The sequence below is a fragment of the Taeniopygia guttata genome, chromosome 25, assembly GCF_048771995.1.
Source record: "Taeniopygia guttata chromosome 25, bTaeGut7.mat, whole genome shotgun sequence".
Classification (NCBI taxonomy): domain Eukaryota; kingdom Metazoa; phylum Chordata; class Aves; order Passeriformes; family Estrildidae; genus Taeniopygia; species Taeniopygia guttata.
The window spans coordinates 2,020,569-2,027,203 of NC_133050.1; the positions used below are offsets into that span (position 1 = coordinate 2,020,569).

General features: G+C 54.2%; 2 long non-coding RNA genes across 2 annotated transcripts; both read right to left on the reverse strand.

Moving 5' to 3' along the window:
• Nucleotides 1-583: 583 nt before the first annotated feature.
• Nucleotides 584-3,223, reverse strand: LOC140680585 (uncharacterized). The gene is made up of 2 exons (XR_012051928.1): nucleotides 3,109-3,223; nucleotides 584-2,682 (listed from the first exon to the last, which is right to left on the reverse strand). It is a non-coding gene; the product is annotated as an uncharacterized lncRNA (long non-coding RNA).
• Nucleotides 3,224-3,241: 18 nt separating this feature from the next.
• LOC140680586 (uncharacterized) lies at nucleotides 3,242-4,630 on the reverse strand. Its single transcript, XR_012051929.1, has 3 exons — nucleotides 3,849-4,630; nucleotides 3,406-3,564; nucleotides 3,242-3,299 (listed from the first exon to the last, which is right to left on the reverse strand). It is a non-coding gene; the product is annotated as an uncharacterized lncRNA (long non-coding RNA).
• Between the last annotated feature and the right edge of the window lie 2,005 nt (nucleotides 4,631-6,635).

A 6,635-nucleotide genomic window follows, 5' to 3' on the forward strand; every position in this document is an offset into this window, starting at 1 on the left:
CTGTGCCGTGGCCGCCTGCCCTGTGCCGCGCGGGCCGGTCAGGCGCCGCGGAACCTGCAGCAAACAGCAGGGCCAGGGCCAAGGCCAGGTCAGGCAGACAGAAAGGGGCAGTGCTGGGCACTGTTTGCATGGCAGCCCTCACTGGGACACCACACCTGGGTCACCTGGCCTGGCAGGTGCCATGGAAACCCCTGGCAGGGACTGATGGCACAGACCCTGGCACTGAGACGCTGCTGCTGGGCCGGGTGCTGAGCACAGGGCTGGGCACACAGAGATGCTTTTGTTCTTGCTGAGCTCCCACTGAGCCAAAGCCTGGCCTGCCCCTCCTCTGGCCACGCTGGAGAGGGGCTGGGGCTGCGGGGCAGCTTGGGAGGGGACATAGCCAGGACAGGTGACCCCCACTGACCCCGGGGATACCCCAGACCATAGGGCAGGCATCACGCTCAGGGTATAAAGTGGGGGGAACAAGGAGGAAGGGGGGACATTTGGAGTGATGGGTTTTGTCTTTCCAGGTAACACTTAAGCTGGAGGGGGCCCTGTCTCACCAGTGGGCAGGGTCAGCACCAAAGACACAGACACCAACTGAAGGAATTATGTCATTTATATCATGCACAGCTGCAAAGAATTACAAAAGGATAAGCTCAGCAAAGCACATCATCATTAGCAAAGCATTACAAAAGAAGCTCAGCAATGCATCCAGTCATTGCTACCAGAGATTGCCTGGAGTGATTAAGGAAAGATCCATCACCAGTTAGCCTCAGGCTTTACCATCATCCACAGCCACACATCAGCTGGGGGAAGCCAAGGACTGGAGAGCCACTCCCAGACACTGGGAATTCCTGCAGGTGCCTCCACCTCTGCAAGCAATGATGTTCCAACCCCAAAGCTGTGAGAGGACCCAGCTTTTACACTGTTAAACAAACAAGCTGGCATCACTGCCACTGCGAGAACATCTGCTTTCATTCTCCTGACTGCTTTCTCCCAAAGCCTGGCCAGGGCTGAAGGAGGAACCAAGGGAGTTGACTTTGATCCTTCACCCCCACACAAGGCCAGATGGGGCCTTGTCTGTTTCTAAATACAGAAAGATAAATCCATGTTTTATCAAGGAACACATGCATTGATCGTGTTGTTAATCATGCTTCCTTAATGAGTGGATACAAATACAACATTTGCTTGGAAGGTTCATCTAGAGGTGAGCTTTGCCTCAGGGCCTGTTCAGGCCTTGATCACAACCTGTTCAGGCCTTGGTACTTTGATCGGTCCTGAGACCTACAATCAACTACAACCTTTGTAACAATTCTTTCAGTAACACAGCTTAGATTTAGGTATTAGGCATAAAGGCATCTCCTCTTGTTCTACAATTAAGTGCAGTTTAACTTCATTACTCAGAGCTATTCACGTTCCTTTTAAAACATGCCTAAATAGTTGCTATTCTCTGTTGTTTATCAAAAGCCTCTCTTTTCTTGAGACTGTCTCTTTTAAGAAAGGTCTCAATACTCCACTTCCCAGCACAAAGTGTCACAGCAACTCACCAAGTGCACACACTGCAATGATGACAGGCCCTGCCACGAATGCATTTCACAGCAGCCTCTAATTTGGCAGCCACGAAGCCAATCCCACCAAGAAGAATTTTCTTCTGCCACTCTTCTACTGCTCTTTCTGTCAAGGTGATTCCTGGCTGTTGGCCTTCAAACCCGTCACTGCTAGCAGTGCAACATCCCCGTCCCCTGATAGCCCAGGTTCCTCCTTGGCCAGCAAGCAGATAATCCAAGGCCATGCGGTTCTCTGGAGTCCCCATTTGTGTTTGTTGGAGCTCATAGGATGTGCTAATGGGCATTTCAACAGTATGATTTACTACCTCTTCTAATAATCCATTCAGCTCATTCATGTCAACTCCATGGGGCGGGGCAGCGCACATGGGGCACAGGGTGAACCAGAATCCTTTGCTTTCGGAAACCCAAGGCAATCTTTACGTGGAAAATGTTCTCTGGGCCCTAAGTCTTCCGTGTGGTCGTTGCTGAAGGACCCTAAATGGGGGCCCTGCAGCTGGGAGCGGTGTGACACTGACACTGACCAGCTGCAGCACCCCAAGTTCTACTGACATTGGGAGTGATGGTAAAGCACAGAAATCTTCTGACACTGTAGCCTCTATAACTGTAACAGGGTTTGGTTTCTCCTGAGGGGAAATCTGAGTGAATCCTGTCACACGGATCGTTGTATTCCCGTGTCCCACAGCACAGGTTTCTCTAACTGTCCCTTCATTGACTCCGTTACGAGGCAGAGCCCATTGACAGAGTTCTGGCCACCCCACAGGGTGGGCCCTCCAAGGGAACCCCATTCCTCCCAACTTCAGCTGAGAACATACCCAGCAATTAGTGACACTGTGTGCTTTGGCTACCTTGGTCTTTAAATTTTCAAAACATTTTGATGACTGATGCCTTGGTGAAACTCTGGAGGTGTTTTGGCAAACGTCAGTAGTACTTTAGTGACACCGTTCTTCATTCTTTTTGCTCAATGTCATTCAGGTTAGGAACAATAATTCTGTTGTCCATGGAGCTGGCAACTTTTTAATTCCAGAATAATGCCCCCAAGGTCCTTTAGTGTTCAGCTTTACCATGTTGTCTGTGGGTAACAAGGCTTGGTGGGGCCCTTTCCCCTTTGGCTGGAAGAGGGCCAGGACCTCTACTTAAAGAAAAAAAAAAAGGAAAAAGAAAAAAATACAATTAGATGAATTGTAAAAGATACAAATAAAATCCAAGTGTTAGTGAAACAACTTCTGTAACTTTGCATTAAGAGGTAAATGATCTTTTTAAAAAAAGAACTCAGTTATTTACATTGTAAATGTGCTGATGGCATGGATCCATCTTACTGACCTCAACAGCCTTTCTTAAAGTTTTTGGGGTTTGCTTCCAACATTGTTATTTTAAATTGTCGTCAAAGCAATAGGAAATTGATTGGGGCCCTTCCAGCTCCAGGCAGGACTGGGAATCTAAACTCTGTCAAGCCTCAAATCCTTTAGAAGATGACCTTCCTTCTCACTCTGTGAATGAGCTGCACATTCCCTCTGAAATTGTCAGGGGTTTCTTACGGATGAAAAATCCCACTTACGGCTTTTTGCTCTGCTTTGGAAGTGGGAAGGGCAATTCTCCATCCATCAGCTCCAGACTGCACTGCCTCAGGAACACGGCTCACTTGCCAGCTTTGGCCCACTCGTGGCACTTCTAGAGGAGGAAGAAAGTGCAACTGCACAATTCCAGCCAAAAAGAAATGAAGAATGAACAGCGGAGATCCAGGCGTTCCTGCGGAGATCCAGGGGTTCAGCTGGGACTATGGGGAGTTTGGGTCCTTGCCAATTGGATGTGTGTCCCCAGCTGCAATCTCCTGGCCTGCAGGGGAGTCACTCACCTGCCAAAGCAGAAAGCTCAGGCACTGTGCTCCAACGGGCTCGTCTGATGCAAAGCTGTCAGAGCAATGTGAGGGCAGAGCCAGCCCAGCTGTGCCCGGGGCAGAGCCCAGCAGAGCCCTGGCAGAGCCCAGAGCAGCCTCAGCACCCGCAGAGCCCGGCTGCAAGGAGAGAAACCAGAAAGTGCCCGTCAGCTGAAGGCTGCTGTCCCCTTGTCCCAGCTGCCCACAGAGCCCAGGCCATGCTGGCTGTGCCCAGAGCTGTGCCCAGAGCTGCCCATCACTGCTGCCTTTGGGAGCAGAGCAGGAGGGCAGGACATTCCCAGCCTGCAGCCAGCCACAGCACATCCAGCCCCTCAGCAGCTGCCCAGAGCAGGAGCCTCCTTGTGCTTGTTGCTGTCTCCCAAAAGCTCTGATCCCACCATGCCCAGCAGACGGGGACTCACCTCACGCCATCCTCCGCTGGGAGAAAAGCTGGTCCCAAACGATGTCCTCAGCCTTCTCCAAGGGCACAGCCCATCCACGCTGCAGCTGCTCCCAGGCACTTCCCAATCCCGACTGGACCTTACATAGAACGCTTCCTCTAGAAAAACAAACAACAAACTGTTGAAAAGAGATTAGAGACAAGGGGAAACAAGAAAAAAACTCTTATCTCTGTCAGAGGTCTGAGGAAGGCCCAACCCCTACATGCTAGGGAAAATCTCACCCATGGGGGAGAGAAGCCCACACTTTCTCTCTTCCCTCCTACACTGCCCCCCAAACTAACAGTGATCCCAAAGCAAACAAGGGCAGTGGAGCAGCCCAAGCCCTTCCTTGCCCGCAAAGCAAAGCAGCCCCTGCACAGGTTCTGGAATCCCACCTCTGCTCCCGCCATGGGGGTTTCTCTGTGCCGGGCTGGCTGCCCCAGCCCAGCCCCAGCCTCAGCCCAGGCCATGCTGGGTGCTTGGGGCTGTTGGCAGGGCCAGGAGCCCACTCCCATTTTGTATCCACCCCAACCCGTGCCCCCAGCCCTGCCAAAAAGCAGCTGGGCAGCGACTGAAGTTGCATCTGCCTCAGCAAAGGGAGAAACTTTTGTTCCCAGCCAGTCTGAGCAATGCCCAAATCTGGGAGCATTTCCCCGGCTGTGGACTCATCTGCGAATTTGCTGTGGAGCCTGGCTTTGAAGACGGTGCCACAAGTCCATCATCTTCAGCTGCCAGTGGCCAACTTGAGGAAGAGGTGTCATCCTTGATGTTGCCCTCTCTGTCCCCAGCAACAGCAGCAGCCCCACCTGGTACAGCTTCTCCAGGAGCTCCTTCTCCTTCCCTGGGTCAGACCAGGCTGTCAGGGTTCTGCCCAGGGCCCCAGCTGTCAGGGAAGCAGGACAAGCAAAACCAGCTCGGATGGCAGCCACCAGTGCTGGGCAGAGCAGCTCAGCTCCAGCACAAGGGCTGTGTGTTCCCACCCAAAGATCCCAGTGCATTGATACAGGCAGGGAAAAAAGTCTGGGTTTCCTTGCTTCTGATTGCCAGGGCATGTGCGGACCTGTAACTTACCAGGGCCCTGGAGCAAAGTGTGCATGTGGCTCTCTCCCTTTTTCTATGGCAGGTGAATATCCTGTATCCAAGGATCATAGAACAGGTCTTCTAATGAAGGTCTGTCCAAGAAATGCATGGATAAACACCACCTGATAAGATCTTGGCACTCTGGGCAGAGAAACCAGAAACCAGTGGTCAGCTAGAGAAGGCTCCTGTCTGCTTTGCCCCACTCTTCCCATGCCCAGGCCATGCTGCTTTTGTGCTCAGAGCTGTGCCTAAACTTTCCCATCAATTCCCTGTTGTGGAGGAGAGCAGGAGAGCAGGACATGTGCCACCTCCTCAGAGGCTGCCAGAGCGACATGCTCACGAGCTGCTGCTGTCTCCCAGCACTGGTATTCCCCCGTGGCCAGAGATGAGGATCCACCTGGAGAGAGCCGCTGTGGCAGCGAGAGCTGATGGTCCCAGCTGATCTTCCGGCCCCTCCTGAAAGGGTGCTGCCCGCAGACCATCTGGTGCAGCAGGATGCCCAGGGACCAGATCGTTGCTGCCTCGCCATGGTACCAGCCCAAGTGGGTCCATTCTGGGGGGCTGTATGACAGTGTTCCTGTGGAATACAGATGGAGTTCATCAGGGGGATGCTGCTGCTGCTTCCAGAGCCTGGCCCCAGCATCCCTGGGCGTGTAGGGGCTGCCCCAGTGGCACACGGGGTGACTGCTGCACTCTCGCCAGCACCTGGGACATGTGTACAAACTCAGGGCTGGACAAGAAGCCACTGGTGTTGGAAGAGGGCAGCAGAAGCCCCGGCAAGGCCTGACCGTGACATGCAAAGCAAAAACCCACTCAGGGCTGGGGGAAAAATCATCTCCTTATCCTCCCTGCCTGCAGTGCCCTAAAAATATTATGAAGCCAAGGCAAACAAGGTGAGTGGAGCAGCCCAAGCCCTTCCTCTCACCTGCACACCAAACTGGCTGGTACGCTGGTTCTGGCTCCCTCCTATGCTACCCCCACCCATGGGTGCTTTTGTCAGGCTGGCTGCTGCTGCTCCAACCCCAGCCCCAGGCAGAGTGGTGGGCAAAGGCTGCCAGCGGGGCTGGAAGATGCCTCCCCACCCAGCCCCGCTCAAAAGCAACTCAGGGGAAGGCTCAGTACCCTGACTGGCAGCAAAAGGGAGGATCCTCGCTGCCACACCCAGCTTGGCCTGTGAGATGTTGGGCCATGAGATGGTGGGACCGGGAGCACACCCCTGCCCAGGCTCACCTGCAAAGTGAGTGTAGGCTGTGTCTTGCAGGTAGGTGCCGCAGCCAAAGTCGATCAATTTTGCCTGGCCAGTGGCCAGGTCAACGAGGATGTTCTCTGGTTTGATGTCGCGGTGCAGGACCCCGCGGCTGGTGCAGTGCCGCACGGCCTCCAGCACCTGGCGGAACAGCTGCCGTGCCACCTCTTCAGAAAGGAACCTCCGTGCCCGAATGAAATGCAGGAGGTCCTGAGACCGCTCCGGCCGCTCCAGCACCATCACGATGTTGTTGGGGAGCTCAAGCCACTCCAGCAGCTGGACCACACCAGGGTAGCCAGTGGACACCTTGTCCAGCAGCACGATCTCCAGGGGTGCGCTGGTGCCGTCGGGCTGCGGGAGGACCACGGTGCCACCAGTGGGACTGATGTCCTGCCAGGGCTGGGGAACCCCTCAGCCAGCCCGGGATGCTCTGCGCCCTGCGC